At 44.3% G+C, this 21,439-nt stretch overlaps 1 pseudogene; it reads right to left on the bottom strand.

Annotated features, from left to right (window-relative positions):
• Window positions 1–738: 738 nt before the first annotated feature.
• The window catches only part of LOC115506525, a 101,035-nt pseudogene continuing 80,334 nt past the window's right edge, over window positions 739–21,439 (bottom strand).

The raw sequence follows: 21,439 nt of genomic DNA on the forward strand, positions 1-21,439 counted from the left end.
ATTCCTAAGTATTTTAGGTTTTCAAGGTAATGGGGAAAGATGGTATGATATTGTACTCAGTGGGTGGCAAAATGCGGTGCTGCATTGAGTGCAAGGAAAGGACTTGCATCTGGATTCACATATGGGCATGTTAGCAAAGATTCAGCACCAAAGGTTGGAGGACAGCTCAGAAGCAGACAGGAAGCCTGGAACAATACAGTCCAGCTAACCTGAGATGGCTGGGACCAGAGGAGCTTCACTCAGTGACCTTCAACTGAACTCCAGTGTGACCCTGACTCAGACTAGTTCCCGGCACATACTGAAAATAAAGAAGAGGCTGCTTCTGATGGTTTCTGGAAGCATACAGGGTAGATTTTATAAATAGTCTGTCTTCTGAAAAACTTCAGCTCAGGCAGGAGGACTGAAGGATGTTAGCGGCCTCCTTCCCTCCCCCAGTTCACCTCTGAGGTGTCATGATTGGTTCTCCTAGGTTTCTCAGTGCTGGGTTTTATATTGCAATCCTAAAAATAGTTCCTAAACCTGAAGATACAGGATACATCAGCAAGCTTGTCAGGATTTTAATGTACTCCACTCCTTAACGGACCCGGGGAAGGTGGTGGTAAATCCAAAAATAGAGGTTTTGTTTGAAGCCATGTGGCAGTGGCTAGATTCCTTGTTACTGCTGTTGTGCGCACGCATCTGCATGCACACATGAGGGGAGTTAGTGATTTGTGGGAAATCCAATATCTAGGTCCTGAGTTAGGAGATTATAGGGGACGCATTGCAGAGCAGATACTGCTTTCTGGTCTTCACTGGCCTCTTGGGTGCCTTCCTGGCCTTGGCTGCTTTCACTTTTTTGGGATTCTTGGCCTTTTTGGTTCCTGCAGTTGCTAAAGGCTTCTACGCCTTCTTTGGGGTCTTCTTGGCACTCTTCTTGGGGGTACTTGCCCCCATGGCCTTCTTGGGGTTGGCCACGCCTGCCATCTTGGCTTTGGGCTTGGCTTTCCCTGAGGCCACCTTGTTGAGCTTGAATGAACCCAAGGCACCAGTGCCCTTGGTCTGAATCAGGGTGCCCTTGCTCACCAGCCTCTTGAGGCCCAGCTTGATGCTGCTGTTTTTCTCCGGGTCAATGTCGGTGGCCGCCAACACCTTCTTGAGCATAGCTAGGGACACATCACTGCACTCCCTGGAGGCAGTGACAGCCTTGCACTTGGTGACACCTGCAGACTTGTGGGCCTTTTCATGAGCATCTTCTCAGCAGGGGTCAGAGTGGTAGGTGCAGCAGGGCACAGAGACTAGCTGGGACTTGGCCCCTAGATATACATTAGCTAGATACCAGTCCACTGTTTTCAGCAAAGCCAGAAAGCAGTGGTCTGCTTTGCAATGCAGTCCTTATAATCTAACTCAGGACATAGCTATGATTTCCCACAGTGATGGTATTTTGTTTTTGTTGTTTTTTTTTTTAACTTTTTTTATTTATTTTTGAGACAGAGAGCATGAACGGGGGAGGGGCAGGGAGAGAGGGAGACACAGAATCGGAAGCAGGCTCCAGGCTCTGAGCCGTCAGCCCAGAGCCCGAGGCGGGACTCGAACTCACGGACCGTGAGATCGTGACCTGAGCTGAAGTCGGACGCTTAACCGACTGAGCCACCCAGGCGCCCCAAATGGTATTTTGTATTTAACACACTTTCTACCATCTATTGCCTTTCACCTCACTCTTATACAAATACATGTGTCATCAAGACTAGGCAGAGATGGGAGTGTGGGGTGGGGGACACTTTCCAGGGTAGCCATTAAAATATGGATTAGAAAGGACCCTGTTAACTCTGAGAAGAAAAAAAGCTGGAAGGTCACAACACGTATAGGAGACAGATACCTTATGGCTCTTCTATTCAAATCCCCTTCAGTTTTATAGGCAGAAAGACTAAGGACACAAGTCAAGGTGATTTACCCAAGGCTACCCAGCAGAGGTCTTTGAAGTGTAGAAAAGACAAGTGACTTGCTCAGTTTCATCATCTCTGAAATGGAACAAGGACCTTCCTCAGGGTGGGAGAGGGAAGAGGCCAATACATAGCAATGGACTGGATTCTGAGAACAGAAAATCCCCCATACTCAAAGTGCAGATGCTGTGTGCAGCTGGGGCAATGTACTTTTGGGTTCTGTGTGCATGGAGCTGAAAGCCACGCAGTGGCTGAAACAAAATAGGCCAAGAGGATGGGACATCCTCCTCAAAGTGAGGAAACTTTCAACCTCCAGCCCCTATCAGCCACTGGCTATGGTCACTTAGGGAGATGGGAACTTCCAGGCACCTTCAGCTGTCTGGGTTGGAGTCAGAGCAAGCCCAGCAGCAGCCTGAGGTGTTGGCTTTGAGAAAGCACACCATATGTGGTAATTCACCTGGCTTCTGAAGGGATCATTCTGGGGCTACGATGATCCTTATGTCAGGACTCCTTACGTCTTTGAGAGTGGCACTCATCTCTTCCATGCTGCAACAGACGTTGTCTGGACCATCCTGGCTGAGATGCATCCATTATATGCATTCCATTGGGCCTTTCCTACTATAATAGCTTCTATCCCACTGGTAAAAGAACTAGTGAGAATTTGGTCAGTTACCAACTGTGTCCACCCTGATTGTACATTTAGGAACTGGAAAAGTGACTAGCAGATGGGGCAGTGGACCATTTCAGTTCTATTGTTGGTCAGAGCTGGTTCAGAACCCCATTTATCACTTGATCTCTAAGTTCATACTACTCAGGGGTCCCAAAGTCTCCCCCCCGACCCCGCAGTGAATCAAGTTAGTTCACATTTATATCCAAAATCCCTATATGCAGGTGCTCTTTCCCCGTCCAGTCCTTTGAGGAAATAACCAAAGGATCCTTAAAGGAAAGAATCACTACTACAGTTGTTTCCGGTGTTATTTGGATCACTCCAGGTGTTATGACATTGCTAGGTCCATTCTCAAGGTGAGCTTTCTTCTATTTTGATAGATAAGTCCTCAGATTGAACTGGCTCAGTTCTGAAAATTGCAAGAGTGGTGAAGACTTTCCGTTAGCCTTTGGCTCATCCTCCCTTTCTGTGTGTGTATGTACACACTTACGTATTTTCACATACATATACATAGTTCCTTTGTTGGCTGCCTGTTCATCTTGTCCTTATGGGGTATGGGATTCCGGGGGGTAAGACTTTTGGTTATCCTTGTGATCTCACCACCTAATGTAACGATCATATAAGCCTGGGCTTTGATAGCTGGCTGTGGCCTGTTCCATGTCCTCTGCTACTCTATAGCCCACCAAGCCACTGACACTAGGAGACACAGATCTGTAACAGCACTTCCTAATATCCCCCTCCATCTCAAGATGGCCACTACCACTGAGTTTCAACAAAGTCAATGCCTTCCTCCAGCAGGTTTAATTGAAAACAGCATCTTCTGGGCCCCTCTAGGAACCGATCAGTTGATGAGGTTACTAATCTCACACAGTTCTGTTCTAGTGCACCTTCTTGCCTGAGCCCTTGACCACTTAAGACCAAGACAGTTCTAGCATCTCCACCTCATTCCACTTGAGACTTTTCCCCCCCATCACTTACAGAACCTCTCCCAATGGTGGTAAGGTTGTCCCCAAGGGCCCTCACCTAGGCATTGAATCCTAAGCCATGGGAGAATGTTCTAGGTCAACATTCATTCTTCCTTACTTTTTCACCTTTTTCTGATCCAGCAGCACCCAGATCTATTCCTAGATTTAATTTCCCAGTTCCCAGTAATACCTTTGGGCCAGTTGTTGCAGCTGCTTTGATGAATCTGTGAACATTGTTACCATTACCCCTAATTGGGTCATGAGACTTGACCCTAGTTATTGGTCTCAAGTCCAGGAGCAGAGATAGGGTAGATAGCTCGCAGGGCAGATCTTGTGCTCACAAGTATCTGCCTCAGTTGAACTTCTGCATAGACCATCAATAAATGGAGGGGGGCTGAGGTCTTCCAGAGCAAAGGTGAGTTTTGCGGGCCCAGAGTTCAGGAGATCCAGGTTGTGAATAGTATCATGTGATGGGGATCTCGTGGGTGGATGCACAACTATCCTGTGTCAGGATGCCGTTCCTTCTCTAGCAGAGCCTTGGCTTGAACATAGTTAACTTTCCCAGGCTGAGAATACAGCCTTCTCTTAAATTGTTATTCTTATAATTATATCCTGTGGCTCATCTGCAGCTTGGTTACAAGAAATGAGGCTCTCTTTAGAGGAGGGCATGAAGTTTTGAATTTTCACATTATGCCTTAAATTCACTGTTGGCTGACTTGAGCCCTTGGTTTTTTTCTTAGGTCTCTATTTTGCCCTACAGTCCTTGTAACTACTTCTCCCTGTATCTTCTAAATGCAGGACTAATGAACAAGCAGAGAAACGATTCCACTTCTAGCTCACCCCCAATTCCCCACAGGGAAGAGCTTTAATTGTAGTGCCACCATAGCAGAAGCTTCCTATACTCCATTTACCACCACTGATGGGTCTGTTGACCACCTGGACAATGATTGATCTGGCTCATGAGATCTACCCTTTCAATGTGCTTCCAGTACCTTCTATCAGGTTTCCTGTGATGAAGGCATGTGTAAAAGTAGTTCATTAAGCATGCAAGATAAATTGATAATGAGTGGAGGATATAGACCAGGAAAGGGGAAGAATCCAAACAAGGATGAAATTTCAGCTAAGATCCTGTAGTTAGACCCAAGTTCATCTGCCTCACATGCAGCAAAGCCCAGAGCAGCTTTGAAAAGGGTTTATCCGAGAGGCAGCCAAATGAAGAGATCTAGAGGGGAGAGCAAGGCTCCAGTGTGCTTTCCTGAGGGAAGAGGGTCAGGGAAATTCCGAAGGCAAAGGAGGAGGGTCAGAGAAATTTAGAGGCAAAAGATAAAAGATCTGGGTAAGAAGTTGCACTGTAGTTTAGTCCTATTGACCCTTTAGTTACCAGTTTTAGTCCCATGGAGGGTCACATCTGTCGATCACACAGAGGAACTCTGGAGTGTCACTTCTCAGACTTGCACCTCAGGCTCTATTCCTGTACCCATTAGTCAACTGGGTACACTATGGCCAACTGGTACAGGGTTGGGGGAGGGTATAAACACACAGGCACTTTCCGTTCTGGGAAAAGTGGCCCCATCAGGCCAAAGCTATTTCAAGGAAAGCTGTAACTGCACTTCAGAGAAAGCTAAAGCATGGGATGAGGCAAATATATAGCATATACCCTGCCAGGGTTTTTTCTTTTATATGCCTTGAGGAAATCAAATGACAGACTCAGGTCAGCTCTGCTACACTTAAGGCAAGCTTTAAAAGACCTTTAAAAAATAAAGATCACCTTTAATTTTTGAGCAGTTTCATATTTAAAGAATTATTGCAGAGAAGGTACAGAGAGTTCCCATGTATCCTGCATCTATCTTCCCTTAACATCTTCTATCGGCAGAGTACTTACCACAATTAGTGAATAGACAGGTTATTATCTAAAGTTCATCCTTTAGTGAAAAGAGGGTATCTGGATAACAACCTTTTTCTTCTCTTCCAGGATCCCATTCAAGATGCCACATTACATTACGCAGTCATGGCTCTCTAGGCTCCTCTCAGCTCTCACAAGTTCTCAGGTTTTCCCTGTTTTTCTGTGACTTTGCCAGTCTTGAGGATTGATGGTTGAGTCGTTTGGTAGAATGTTCCTTTTGTTAGGATTTCTGATATTGTCTTCATTATTAGACTGGTGTGTTAGATTCGGGGAAGAAGTTCAAGAGTGACATTCCCCTAGTTTATCAAGGGTACCTGTGGTCAATATGACTTGTCCCTAGTGACATTAACCTCTATCACCTGGCTGGAGAAAGGATTTGTCAGGTTTCCCACTGTAAAAATCATGCTTTCATACGGTTCTCTTTGCTAAGAAAGTTGCAACCCTAAATTGAGCAGAGGTTATGGTCTACTTCCTTAATGGTGGATACCTAAACAGATCACTTATTCTTTGGCGTGAGAAGCTGGCCTGCCACTCCAACTAGTTTGTGTTCAGTTTTTTTCCTTGCATCCATATGGACTCAGCTTATAGCCCAAAGTATATAATGCCAGTTACTACTTTCCCCCCTCAAATTCTTCTACTTTTGGCCATTGAGGCCTCTTAAGTTGGCTGTGTCCTTTTAATATGTTCCTGTCATTGTGGGATTTGTTTTTTGCTTGTTTACATTGAGCACTTTCTTACTTTATAACTTGTAAAATGCTCCAGGTTCATCTTGTGTATTGTCCTGGAGTCAGCTATTTTTCCAAGAAGCCCTGGGTCCTCTTACTGGGGAATATTAGGCCAGAAGCACCCCAGCACCCAGATCTTCACTTCCGAGTGTCCTTGCTTCTAGGCCCTTCCAGCTGACAGAGCAGGAAGACACGCATATGTATACACACTCATGTAGACATCTATACATATACTCACATGTATGTCATATACATCTATAGACAGGTCTTACCATCTGCATATGTTAAGAGGAAAATGGGCCCATAAGAGGAATAGGAGCCCATCCAAGTCTAATCCTTCCTCCATGGATCATTCTAGGCTCCTCCCCTTGCCTATCTGTAGCCTACATTAGTGAGAAATCTGGCCTCCAATTGCCATCTGTTTACATGATCGTTCAGTTTCAGCACACATATGCCAGGACTTCAGAATTGTTACCCTGGGTGTCTCATGGGAAACAATTCTATCAACTAGAGTACAGTGCTTATGTGCATTTCCTTCTGCCTTTAGTCCTACAATCTCAACTTTTTTTAATGTTTATTTTTGAGACAGAGAGAGAGAGACAGAGCATGAACAGGGGAGGGTCAGAGAGAGGGAGACACAGAATCCGAAGCAGGCTCCAGGCTCTGAGCTATCAGCAGAGAGCCCGATGCGGGGCTCGAACTCACGAACCGCGAGATCATGACCTGAGCCGAAGTTGGATGCTTAACCGAGTGAGCCACCCAGGTACCCCTCCACTCATTTTCAATTGCTTAGTTTGGTTTTTATTCCCCTGCCCCTTTAAGTGAAGTTGTTTCACACATTAGTACATTTCCGTTCTTGTCACATTAGGTGTTCAATCCTGGGATCTCCCAGACTCAACACTAAGTTGTGTAGGTTTAGTCATTGTGCCTCAAAATTCTTTGGGGTTTCACAAATGCTTGAGGTCTTATCCTACAGAAGAGGCTCACTACTCTTCAATACCTCCTAGTCAATGCCCACCTCGCCAGCATGTATCTTTTTCAGACTGGCTTCTTTCATGTAGTGTTATACATTGAAGATACCTCCAGGTCTTTCTTGTGGCTTGATGCTTTTTAATAATCAAATACTCTAAGGTATTTGTTTTTTTTGTTTTCTTTTTAATTTTTTTTTAACATTTATTCTTGAGAGAGAAAGAGAGCATGAACAGGGGAGGGTCAGAGAAAGAGGGGGACACAGAATCCGAAACAGGCTCCAGGCTCTGAGCTGTCAGCACAGAGCCTGATGCGGGGCTCAAACCCACAGACCACGAGATCATGACCTGAGCCGAAGTCGGACGCTTAACCAACTGAGCCGCCCAGGCGCCCCTACTCTAAGGTATTTGATACCATTTGTTTTTTATTCACCCACTGAAGTATATTTTGTTTACAGTTTTTGTGATTATGCATTGTTGGGTTCAATTCACTCATTTCACTGAGAGGTTTTGTATCTATGTGTGTGAGAAAAATCATATTAAGGGAGAACTGTAGGCCATTACCTGATATCATGTGTCCAGTAATTCTAGAATTATAGCGTAAGTTAAAGGTTACCTCTGCTTCCGATTTCTGGAATTCACTCATGAATTTTTGTCCCTTTTACCTTTAAACACTTGATAGAATTTAAAGTCATCTGGGTCTGGTATTTTTTAACTTTTAGTTTGTTTTATTTCATCTATTCCTTGTCTATGTTTTGGTAGTTTCTATCTTTCAGTGAATTTGGTCAAGTTCATCTAAATCAAAATCGTGAGCCTAGCATCATAAATAGTATGATTCTTTTAGTGTCCATGGGATCAAGTGATGACCCCTCTTTCATCTGATATTGGTAATTTGTGTCTCTTTCACTAGCCTGGATAGAGATTTGTTGCTTTTCTGAACTTCTAGGAATCTTTTGGTTTCAAGTTATAGTTTTCCTAATTTTGTTCATGATTTTTGCTGATTTTAAGACCATTTTTTAGCTTTTTGTTCTTATTCCTCTGATTTACTAACATAGAAGTGCAGATTATTGACTTTAGACCTTTATTTTTTCTGTTCCTTTAATGCTATATGTTCCAACCCCCAACAGGGTTTTCACCTCATTCCACAAGTTTTGATAAGTAGAATGTTTGGTTCAAAATACAGTATTTAAATACTGAGACGTCTTTGAGCCAGGTGTTACTTAGAAAATTTCAGTGTCTCCAAATGGATACTTCTACACGTCTATTGATTTCTAGTTAAGATCCATGCACAGTGCAGAGCCCGACATGGGGCTGAAACCCATGACCCTGAGATCAAGATATGAGCAGAGATTCAAGAGCTGGATGCTTAACAAGCTGAGCCACCCAGGCTCCCCATAAGCTTGTTAGGGCTTCTTGAAGAATTGGCCTCTTTATTATTGGATAAAGATTGGACGTTGCATAGTTTGACCAAGCGAATTTCACACGAAGGAGAACAAAGCTATTCCCACTTTATTTTGAGAAAGAGAAAACATGAGTCAGGGAGGGACAGAATCTCCAGCAGGCTCTACACCATCAGCACAGAGTTCATGATGGGGCTCAAACCCACAAACCAGGAGATCATGGCCTGAGCCAAAGTTCGATGCTTAACTGAGCTAACCAGGCACCCCTAATTCCCACTTTCTCTTGATTGGTGTTAACATGGTAGGTCTTTGTCCATCTCTTTATATATTTTTCGAAAGTATTAGAGACAAAGTGGGGGATGGGCAGAGAATCCCAAGCAGGCTCCACGCTGTCACAGCACAGCTCAATGTGGGACTCAAATCTGCCAACCATGAGATCATGACCTGAGGTGAAATCAAGAGTCAGATGCTTAACCAACTAAGCCCCCCAGGTGCCCCATCCCTTGAGTTTTAAGCCTGTCAGAAATTCAATGGGTTAAAAAAAAAGATCAACTATAGGTGGTCTACAAAAAACGTTTTAAATATAGTTTTAATTGGTATATTTAGGCCATTTATAAAGACATTATATTTTGACGTGCCAGTCTTCTCAGGCTGCCATAACAAGACATCATAGAATGGGTCAGTTAAACAAGTTTTCTCACAGTTCTGGAGGCTGTGGAGTCCAAAAACAAGGCACCCACTGCTGTGGCCCTTAGCAAGAATGTGGCTGTCTGCAGACCAGGTAGAGATCCTTCATCGTGTCCTCGTATGACAGTAAGAGCAAGTCTAAGAAAGCCAATCCTATTGGATCAGGGCCCCATCTCTACGAGACCATGGAACCTTAATTTCTTCCTTCGAAGCCCTGTCTAAATACAGCTGTTTTGTACCTCTTTAAGACTCCTATGTTAAAGCCCTGATCCCAACCATTCAGCCCATAACAAAGCCCTTACTTTATTAATCCTAGTTATTATAAGTTCTTCTACAATCGTAACATGTCTGTCCCGAGTCTAAATCTGATGCTGGTTTGGTCTTTTCAGACTGTTTTATTTTTGGCCTCACTTTTATTTTGATTATTATAGTGAAAAGCCAGATATGTTCTATCAGGTAACAGGACCAGAGGAAGTTTATCTGTAGTTTGAGAGTTTAGGTTAACCTGGCTAGGGTTTGGACTATGTTTAGTGTTGGACTTTAGCACTCATTCTTCATAGAGAGTCATCAGGGACCATAAGGACACTGGAGGAATTTTAAGCTTCTGGCACTCATAGCAACATTAGTAGCTCTGGCTTTAGTCATTATACCAGAACCCTGCTTATGGGGGATGTTCTACAGTATTCCAATTAAATTTCAGTCACTTGATGAGGCGGTGACCTCCACAGAAGGTTTCTTTTTATCCTAAAGGGAGACAGGATAGTTGGAAGGAGCCAAGAGTGAGAGGAAGGTCCTTTGCCCCAGGACTCTGGAGCAGGCTCTTTAGGAGAGGTCCAACACCCTCTGGAGAGGGGTCCTTTGTTAAGAGAATGCCCTGGGCTCATTTCATAGTGAAAATTCTTCCCCATCGTCTTCCAGAGCCAAGAGAGGAAACTTTCTTAGATCTTCCCTGAGAACCTAGAAGCAAAACCCACCAAACTATGACCCCTAGAAATTTCTCCTCTCATGCTAGTCCACAGTTGATACCCAGAAATTCATCTAGACTGCCATTTAGGTCTTCCTACCACCTTTGGCCCTAGCAACTTCTGCTTTGGGTGAGCATATCTTGGCTCCTGATCTGGATTTGCTGGTCTCTGAAGGACACCCATCACCCTGAAATCTGATGGGTCCAAAACACGTCAGGAAATTTGCAGAGAATGGATGTTCAGTCTGACCAGTTTTTTCTTGTTGTAAGCAATGGTGTGATGGGTTACAAGATATTTTCATGTTAGAGCTAACTCCAGAAGTCAGATATTTTTAATTAAGGTCCTCACAAAAGCAGGACCCAGGATGAGTGATCTAGTATAGTGGTTGACTTGGGAAGGAGTCTCAAGAAACAGGAACAATGTGGAAGAAAGACAAACACAAGTTTGTGGCACCAATGCCATTGGCAATAGGGGCCAAGTTCTGCTGTGGCCACTTGGGAGAGATACAGAAGGACTTCCAGAATTTTATTTCAGGAAGTCTAAGTCTTGGCACTTCCCTGAAGTCTTCTGTATAGCACTGTTTTAGGGATTCCAAGGGGTCATTAATCCTCAAACACACCCAGGATGTGTCTTCTTGCAGGCCCAGTAGACCCTACAATGAGGGAAAGGCCCTGAGGCAGACACCAAGAAGGTTCATGACCCACACTTGGTATTGGTCACAGTCAGCATGGATTTGACAGATGAAATCAGAGGTGAACCAAGTGAATATAGTATGAAGTACCAAAAGCATCTTCACATGTGACCACATCTCATCTATCAGGCATGCAAGAAACAGTGTTACTATCCACATTGAATAAGTGAGGCTATGACTCCAGATACCCAAGTGACTTTCTCTAAGCCACGCTAGTAGGACACAGGGCTGGGTTTTAACTCCAGTCACACTCACCATAGATTCGAGACTGAAGTGGTGCTTCCTGGAGCTGTCTAACAGTCTTCCTTCATGGCCTCTATCACAGCAGAGCCAGCACATGATTGTGGGATTTGGTCACATATCTTGTCAAGTATCAGCAGGAGTTGAGATTTCCCGATACTTCCTCACCCCAAGTTCAGAGTTTTTCTAACTCATTCACCAGATGGTCAGCATGTTCAATTCAGTCCTCACAGAAGAGATGCCTTTCTAGAATTCCTACAAAGATAATTTCTGGTCCTGAACTAGACAGGGGGAATACATTTTGGGTTCCCAGTTCTTAAGCTGGAGCATGGTTTCCAGCCTGAGATCTGAACTGTGGCTATGTTGTTTAGAATGTGTTTCTGGGATTTGACATCGGTCAGGTTCTCTGACATGGACTCTCATTCATGCAAATGTTATAAAAGTCAGGCATGGGTCAAGGATGGATTAGAAATAGCTCTGTACATGTTTGAGTATGTATGATCCCCATTCAGAACAGCTTATAATTGAGAATACCCACAGTATCAAGATGATCGATAGGAACCCAAGAGGTCACCTTCATGTCATCTGTATAGGTTATGAGGAGGGGTCCTGAATACTCTACCCACAGGACATTGGAATTTTGCTTTCATGAGAACTTCCTATGGTTCTGAAGGAGCTCTATGGGCTAGAACTTCACTGCAGAATGTATTCATGTACTAGATGTTGATTTCATACAGTTAAAAGAATTGTTTTTCCAAGGGAAATTTATTGCCAGATACCATTTGTCAAAACATCCCAAAAGCCTGATGTAAAGGTGAATCATCTATCGGAAATCACCATAGATTTCCCTGGTACTCAAGAATCCTAGTTCTGTTCAAACCCACAGTACCTGTCCTAGGAGAACTCAACAAAAGCCTAAGGTTATATCAGCTTATGTAGCACTAGTAGTCCCGCTTTGTGGGGGGGGAAAAAAACCTCCCAGATGGCATTACAGGGAAGCACAATTGCAAGGAGCTCGTGAAAACATGAACTGAGGAATGTACTTAGGGTTGAAAATGACAGGTTCCATGTTCAAGGTCAAGGCATTGATCATTACTCTGCCGTATTGTGAAAATTGAAGATTCAAGAACATGGGTACATATGTACTTTTGAATGCCCCTGAGCACCTCAGAATCTTGGTCTTTGACAAAGTAGAGCTCCCTAAGAATCTATTGGATTGAATTGTGAAGCTGGCATCAGTGACTTATGGTGGGAAAAGAGAAAGACTCTGATCTTGTGTTTGGCAAACCCAGGAAGAAAAATGTGAACCATCCTCTTAATGGAAGCTCTGTGCAACAGTCTGCATTAAGATTCTAGAGGAGCAGAGGAAGCCCACTTCTTCTGTAGCCATCCTGAAACACTCCATCATGGGCAATGCGGCTCTGGTGGCTTCAGCAGGTGGTTGGGAGTAATAAACTAGGGCTGGCTATGGGATCCAGTGTCAGGTGTCTCCTGATGCTTATGGGAAGCTTGCTCATGCAGATTCTTCCCATGCTGTGTCTTGAGCTCAACAGAGCTCATTTTTCATGGAGAGAAAGAAACGAAACTTCATTTGTTACTACATAGTATTAATTCCATCATTGTTTTCCGTGTTGTGGAGAAAACCCCAGCTGGTTCAATTCCAGTTCTACTACAGACTCACTATGTGAGGCCTGCAGTCATCGTGTTTATCAGGAGCATCATGGGCTGCAACAACAGCAAGCCCAGCAGCTGGCACATTGTAAGAGGGCATTTAAAACAGAACCCAATTAACTGAGCCTCAACTTTCTCACTGCAAAGATTAAAACATCTAGAGTTTAATGGCAAAGCATCAGGCTTGGCTTATCAAACGCAGTTTCGGGTCTCATTTCAGGTATTGTAATTTGGAATATTAAGTCAGGTCAGATCTCGATCTTTTTCATAGTACCTTTAAAACCATTCAGGGGTGTTATTGTCTCATTCTGTACAGGAGATCTGAAGCCTAAGAGAAAGTGACCTGCATAAGGCGTCCACAGCAGTCAAGTAACTGGGGTGGGTTCAGTCACGTCTGATTCCTAGTCCATATACTTGTAGCTAAGTTCCCTCATCCCTGCCCCCAAGGCAAACATGGTTTCATTTAAATGGGTCAAATGTAAGGAATTGCTTCAAGATCCAACTATCAGGAAAAGAAATTCAGGTTCTCTCGGAGCCAGCACACCAGAGGAAGGGTATCAGGCTTAGTGTTAGAAGTCTCTGCTGGATTCCAGACACCTTTACTCATGCAAGACCCATAACCGTGTAGCCCAATTCTCCTCAACCCTAATGTATGATTGAAATGATGCCCAGGGTCTTGGATTTGGGAGGGTTGTGTTAGATCTGGCAGATGTGGGCGTTTTTAGAGGCCTAGAGTGTTTTAGAAGTGGGGAGGAATGAAATGCCATCCTTTCCCTGCCTTCTTTTTCCTCCATGAGAGCGGTAGGGGTTTTAATGATCCATTGTGTTCGTGTTGACCTGATAGACCAAGTGTGTAAAATAAGCATCAGCTCCTCCTCCAACCCCTCCTTCCTTCCCTCTGACTGCTGTGATTCTGTGCAGACATTCTGCAACCCTGCCCCCCATTCAGGTGTTTGGTCAATCCTCACAACAATTCATGTAAGATCACATTATCCCTGTTATAAGAAGGGAAAAGGAGGCTCGAACTTTTCCAGGCTAATACAGTTAGTAAGTGCTTCTGTGGGACTCAAACCCAGGCTGGCTCCAAGGTCTGAACTCTTCTGTCTGTCCCTCTAAGAATGCACCAACTGAGCATTTATGCGATGGTACCTACTTTGAGGTATATGGAGAAAGGTCTTTCTACAAAAGTCTTACTTTAATAGAAAGTAACACTGGGGGATTGGTGGGGGGGAACACCTGGGTGGCTCAGTTGAGCATCCGATTTCAGCTCAGGTAATCATCTCGCTGTAAGTTTGAGCCCCGCATCACGCCCACTGTTGTCAGCTCAGAGCCTACTTCAGATCCTCTGTCCCCCTCTCTGCCCCTCCCCCCTGCTTGACCTCTCTCAAAAGTGAATAAGCATTAAGAATAAAGCAATACAGGGAGGATTCTGGGAAGATGGCGGCGTAGGAGGACGCTGGGCTCACCGCGCGTCCTGCTGATCACTTAGATTCCACCTACACCTGCCTAAATAACCCAGAAAACTGCCAGAGGATTAGCAGAACGGAGTCACCAGACCCAAGTGCAGACGAGAGGCCCACGGAAGAGGGTAGGAAGGGCGGCGAGGCGGTGCGCGCTCCACGGACTGGCGGGAGGGAGCCGGGGCGGAGGGGCGGCTCGTCAGCCAAGCAGAGCCCCGGAGTCTGGCTGGCAAAAGCGGAGGGGCCTGACGGACTGTTCTGACAGCAAGCGCGACTTAGCGTCTGGGAGGTCATAAGTTAACAGCTCTGCTCGGAAAGCGGGAAGGCCGGAGGACAAAGGGAGGGTGAGCTGCGGAGCCCCCGGACGACAGAGCTCAGTTTGGCGGGGAACAAAGGCGCTCGCCAGCGCCATCTCCCCCGCCCATCCCCCAGCCAAAATCCCAAAGGGAACCGGTTCCGGCCAGGGAAATTGCTCGCTCCGCGCAAACACCCAACTCTGTGCTTCTGCAGAGCCAAACCTCTGGCAGTGGATCTGACTCCCTCCAGCTGCCACAGGGCCCCTCCTGAAGTGGATCACCTAAGGAGAAGTGAGCTAAGCCCGCCCCCCCTGCCGCCGTGCACCTTGCCTTCCCACCCCAGCTAATACGCCAGATCCCCAGCATCACAAGCCTGGCAGTGTGCAAGTAGCCTAGACGGGCCACGCCACCCCACAGTGAATCCCGCCCCTAGGAGAGGGGAAGAGAAGGCACACACCAGTCTGACTGTGGCCCCAGCGGTGGGCTGGGGGCAGACATCAGGTCGGACTGCAGCCCCGCCCACCAACTCCAGTTATACACCACAGCACAGGGGAAGTGCCCTGCAGGCCCTCACCACTCCAGGGACTATCCAAAATGACCAAGCGGAAGAATTCCCCTCAGAAGAATCTCCAGGAAATAACAACAGCTAATGAGCTGATCAAAAAGGATTTAAATAATATAACAGAAAGTGAATTTAGAATAATAGTCATAAAATTAATCGCTGGGCTGGAAAACAGCATACAGGACAGCAGAGAATCTCTTGCTACAGAGATCAAGGGACTAAGGAACAGTCACGAGGAGCTGAAAAACGCTTTAAAGGAAATGCAAAACAAAATGCAAACCACCACAGCTCGGATGGAAGAGGCAGAGGAGAGAATAGGTGAACTAGAAGATAAAGTTATGGAAAAAGAGGAAGCTGAGAAAAAGAGATAAAAAATCCAGGAGTATGAGGGGAAAATTAGAGAACTAAGTGATACACTAAAAAGAAATAATATACACATAATTGGTATCCCAGAGGAGGAAGAGAGAGGGAAAGGTGCTGAAGGGGTACTTGAAGAAATAATAGCTGAGAACTTCCCTGAACTGGGGAAGGAAAAAGGCATTGAAATCCAAGAGGCACAGAGAACTCCCTTCAGACGTAACTTGAATCGATCTGCACGACATATCATAGTGAAACTGGCAAAATACAAGGATAAAGAGAAAATTCTGAAAGCAGCAAGGGGGTAAACGTGCCCTCACATATAAAGGGAGACCTATAAGACTCGTGACTGATCTCTCTTTTGAAACTTGGCAGGCCAGAAAGAATTGGCACGAGATTTTCAGGGTGCTAGACAGCAAAAATATGCAGCCGAGAATCCTTTATCCAGCAAGTCTGTCATTTAGAATAGAAGGAGAGATAAAGGTCTTCCCAAACAAACAAAAACTGAAGGAATTTGTCACCACTAAACCAGCCCTACAAGAGATCCTAAGGGGGACCCTGTGAGACAAAGTACCAGAGACATCACTACAAGCATAAAACATACAGACATCACAATGACTCTAAACCCGTATCTTTCTATAATAACACTGAATGTAAATGGATTAAATGCGCCAACCAAAAGACATAGGGTATCAGAATGGATAAAAAAACAAGACCCATCTATTTGCTGTCTACAAGAGACTCATTTTAGACCTGAGGAAACCTTTAGATTCAGAGTGAGGGGATGGAGAACTATTTATCATGCTACTGGAAGCCAAAAGAAAGCTGGAGTAGCCATACTTATATCAGACAAACTAGACTTTAAATTAAAGGCTGTAACAAGAGATGAAGAAGGACATTATATAATAGTTACAGGGTCTATCCATCAGGAAGAGCTAACAATTATAAATGTCTATGCGCCGAATACCAGAGCCCCCAAATATATAAAACAATTACTCATAAACAGAAGCAACCTTATTGATAAGAATGTGGTAATTGCTGGGGACTTTAACACCCCACTTACAGAAATGGATAGATCATCTAGACACACGGTCAATAAAGAAACAAGGGCCCTGAATGAGACACTGGATCAGATGGACTTGACAGATATATTTAGAACTCTGCATCCCAAAGCAACAGAATATACTTTCTTCTCGAGTGCACATGGAACATTCTCCAAGATAGATCATATACTGGGTCACAAAACAGCCCTTCATAAGTTTACAAGAATTGAAATTATACCATGCATACTTTCAGACCACAATGCTATGAAGCTTGAAATCAACCACAGGAAAAAGTCTGGAAAACCTCCAAAAGCATGGAGGTTAAAGAACACCCTACTAACGAATGAGTGGGTCAACCAGGCAATTAGAGAAGAAATCAAAAAATATATGGAAACAAACGAAAATGAAAATACAACAATCCAAACGCTTTGGGACGCAGCGAAGGCAGTCCTGAGAGGAAATACATTGCAATCCAGGCCTATCTCAAGAAACAAGAAAAATCCCAAATACAAAATCTAACAGCACACCTAAAGGAAATAGAAGCAGAACAGCAAAGACACCCCAAACCCAGCAGAAGAAGAGAAATAATAAAGATCAGAGCAGAAATAAACAATATAGAATCTAAAAGAACTGTAGAGCAGATCAACGAAACCAAGAGTTGGTTTTTTGAAAAAATAAACAAAATTGACAAACCTCTAGCCAGGCTTCTCAAAAAGAAAAGGGAGATGACCCAAATAGATAAAATCATGAATGAAAATGGAATGATTACAACCAATCCCTCAGAGATACAAACAATTATCAGGGAATACTATGAAAAAATTATATGCCAACAAATTGGACAACCTGGAAGAAATGGACAAATTCCTGAACACCCACACTCTTCCAAACTCAATCAGGAGGAAATAGAAAGCTTGAACAGACCCATAACCAGCGAAGAAATTGAATCGGTTATCAAAAATCTCCCAACAAATAAGAGTCCAGGACCAGATGGCTTCCCAGGGGAGTTCTACCAGACGTTTAAAGCAGAGATAATACCTATCCTTCTCAAGCTATTCCAAGAAATAGAAAGGGAAGGAAAACTTCCAGACTCATTCTATGAAGCCAGTATTACTTTGATTCCTAAACCAGACAGAGACCCAGTAAAAAAAGAACTACAGGCCAATATCCCTGATGAATATGGATGCAAAAATTCTCAATAAGATACTAGCAAATCGAATTCAACAGCATATAAAAAGAATTATTCACCATGATCAAGTGGGATTCATTCCTGGGATGCAGGGCTGGTTCAACATTCGCAAATCAATCAACGTGATACATCACATTAACAAAAAAAAAAAAAGAGAAGAACCATATGATCCTGTCAATCGATGCAGAAAAGGCCTTTGACAAAATCCAGCACCCTTTATTAATAAAAACCCTTGAGAAAGTCGGGATAGAAGGAACATACTTAAAGATCATAAAAGCCATTTATGAAAAGCCCACAGCTAACATCATCCTCAACGGGGAAAACTGAGAGCTTTTTCCCTGAGATCAGGAACACGACAGGGATGCCCACTCTCACCGTTGTTGTTTAACATAGTGCTGGAAGTTCTAGCATCAGCAATCAGACAACAAAAGGAAATCAAAGGCATCAAAATTGGCAAAGATGAAGTCAAGCTTTCGCTTTTTGCAGATGACATGATATTATACATGGAAAATCCGATAGACTCCACCAAAAGTCTGCTAGAACTGATACATGAATTCAGCAAAGTTGCAGGATACAAAATCAATGTACAGAAATCAGTTGCATTCTTATACACTAACAACGAAGCAACAGAAAGACAAAGAAACTGATCCCATTCACAATTGCACCAAGAAGCATAAAATACCTAGGAATAAATCTAACCAAAGATGTAAAGGATCTGTATGCTGAAAACTATAGAAAGCTTATGAAGGTAATTGAAGAAGATTTAAAGAAATGGAAAGACATTCCCTGCTCATGGATTGGAAAAATAAATATTGTCAAAATGTCAATACTACCCAAAGCTATCTACACATTCAATGCAATCCCAATCAAAATTGCACCAGCATTCTTCTCGAAACTAGAACAAGCAATCCTAAAATTCATATGGAACCACAAAAGGCCCCGAATAGCCAAAGGAATTTTGAAGAAGACGACCAAAGCAGGAGGCATCACAATCCCAGACTTTAGCCTCTACTACAAAGCTGTCATCATCAAGACAGCATGGTATTGGCACAAAAACAGACACACAGACCAATGGAATAGAATAGAAACCCCAGAACTAGACCCACAAACGTATGGCCAACTCATCTTTGACAAAGCAGGAAAGAACATCCAATGGAAAAAAGACAGCCTCTTTAACAAATGGTGTTGGGAGAACTGGACAGCAACATGCAGAAGGTTGAAACTAGACCACTTTCTCACACCATTTACAAAAATAAACTCAAAATGGATGAAGGACCTAAATGTGAGACAGGAAACCATCAAAACCTTAGAGGAGAAAGCAGGAAAAGACCTCTCTGACCTCAGCCGTAGCAATCTCTTCCTCGACACATCCCCAAAGGCAAGGGAATTAAAAGCAAAAGTGAATTACTGGGGCCTTATGAAGATAAAAAGCTTCTGCACAGCAAAGGAAACAACCAACAAAACTAAAAGGCAACCAACGGAATGGGAAAAGATATTTGCAAATGACATATCGGACAAAGGGCTAGTATCTAAAATCTATAAAGAGCTCACCAAACTCCACACCCGAAAAACAAATAACCCAGTGAAGAAATGGGCAGAAAACATGAATAGACACTTCTCTAAAGAAGACATCCAGATGGCCAACAGGCACATGAAAAGATGTTCAGCGTCGCTCCTTATCAGGGAAATACAAATCAAAACCACACTCAGATATCACCTCACGCCAGTCAGAGTGGCCAAAATGAACAAATCAGGAGACTATAGATGCTGGAGAGGATGTGGAGAAACGGGAACCCTCTTGCACTGTTGGTGGGAATGCAAATTGGTGCAGCCGCTCTGGAAAGCAGTGTGGAGGTTCCTCAGAAAATTAAAAATAGACCTACCCTATGACCCAGCAATAGCACTGCTAGGAATTTACCCAAGGGATACAGGAGTACTGATGCATAGGGGCACTTGTACCCCAATGTTCATAGCAGCACTCTCAACAATAGCCAAATTATGGAAAGAGCCTAAATGTCCATCAACTGATGAATGGATAAAGAAATTGTGGTTTATATACACAATGGAATACTACGTGGCAATGAGAAAAAATGAAATATGGCCTTTTGTAGCAACATGGATGGAACTGGAGAGTGTGATGCTAAGTGAAATAAGCCATACAGAGAAAGACAGATACCATATGGTTTCACTCTTATGTGGATCCTGAGAAACTTAACAGGAACCCATGGGGAGGGGAAGGAAAAAAAAAAAAAAAAAGGACGTTAGAGTGGGAGAGAGCCAAAGCATAAGAGACTGTTAAAAACTGAGAACAAACTGAGGGTTGATGGGGGGTGGGAGGGAGGGGAGGGTGGGTGATGGGTATTGAGTAGGGCACCTTTTGGGATGAGCACTGGGTGTTGAATGGAAACCAATTTGTCAATAAATTTCATATAAAAAAAAAGAATAAAGCAATACAGGGACACACAGATGCAAGTAACTGATGCAGCACAGAATCTGCTTGCGGCTCTTAGGCTAGGAAGAGTACCTTGGAGTATTCAGAGGAGGGAGACCTTGCCTAGGGGGCAAGAGGACTGGGGGCAGGAAAGGCCTGTGGAGAGGACAGGGACACTGTGCCAGAGGGCACATGAGGGCCTCATGAGGAGAGGAGGGCTGGGATGGAGTGCTCCCTCAGCAGGAAGCATCCCACATCAGTCTCTTCACTCACATTGGTCCAGCCTTTGCAATCAAACGCTCTACCCCTGAGCTATACCCCCACATTGGTCCAGTCTTTGGATTCTCAGCCTAGAAAGCATCTCAAATGAAAGGGAATTGGACTGGGTGCCAGGACACTCAGGTTCTGGGGCACTCTGTCAACCCTTTGGGTGACACCAAGAAAATCTATTTCCCCCTCCCTAGCATCACCACCACCTCTGCCTTTCTTCTCTCCCAAGGTTATCCTCAGCAGAATCTATTCTGTTTACTAAAAGCCAGCTGCACACCAGGAACTCCCCTGGGATTCACTGTCCCTGTCACTTCAACTGGATCAGCTCATCCATGTGGCCCCAGTGCATGCCTGTGACACTTACTGGGTGGTGGCAGTGACCACACACAGGGAGCTGGATGGAGGAGCAGAGATGGAATAGATGGGGCAGAGGCACGGGCCAGGTTGCATTGACTCACAGCAGACAGACCACATAGTTACTCCCAAGGAAGAGTGGGTCATTCCAGTTCAAGCTGGTGTTTAAGGTTTCTCTTATAGAATAATCCAGGAGTGTAAGACATTTAAGAGCTGTAGGGACACGTCCTTCTCAGCACCACATGCTGGGTACAGAGCATACCTGTCCATTGAGCTCTGAAGGCACAGTATCCAGGACCCACGATGGCCTTGTGGGTCCCTGCAGGTGTTCCTGAAGATTTTCATTTCTTTTAAAATCAGAAGGATCCATATAATGAATTCATCCTGGATTGTACAGATCTGTGTACTGATGTGGTCACAATTACATTTAACAGTGTTCTAGAGTAAGTCCATGAAGGGCGATGTGCCTCAGGCCCAGCAGAGTCCTGGGTGGACTGCTGTGATCCCCAGCTTGGTCTCCCTGCTGCAGACAACATGGTAGGGACATTGTGGAAGGTGTGGTGGGGGGCGGGGAGCGGGGGGTCCTTCCATGCAGGGACTTTCTCCTGGAATCTCAAGTGTGTATTGTTCCAGAGAAGGAGAGCAAACACTAGAAGTGGTCCAGGGTCAATGTCATGTA

Source organism: Lynx canadensis, chromosome F2, assembly GCF_007474595.2.
Source record: "Lynx canadensis isolate LIC74 chromosome F2, mLynCan4.pri.v2, whole genome shotgun sequence".
In the NCBI taxonomy this organism is placed as follows: Eukaryota; Metazoa; Chordata; class Mammalia; order Carnivora; family Felidae; genus Lynx; species Lynx canadensis.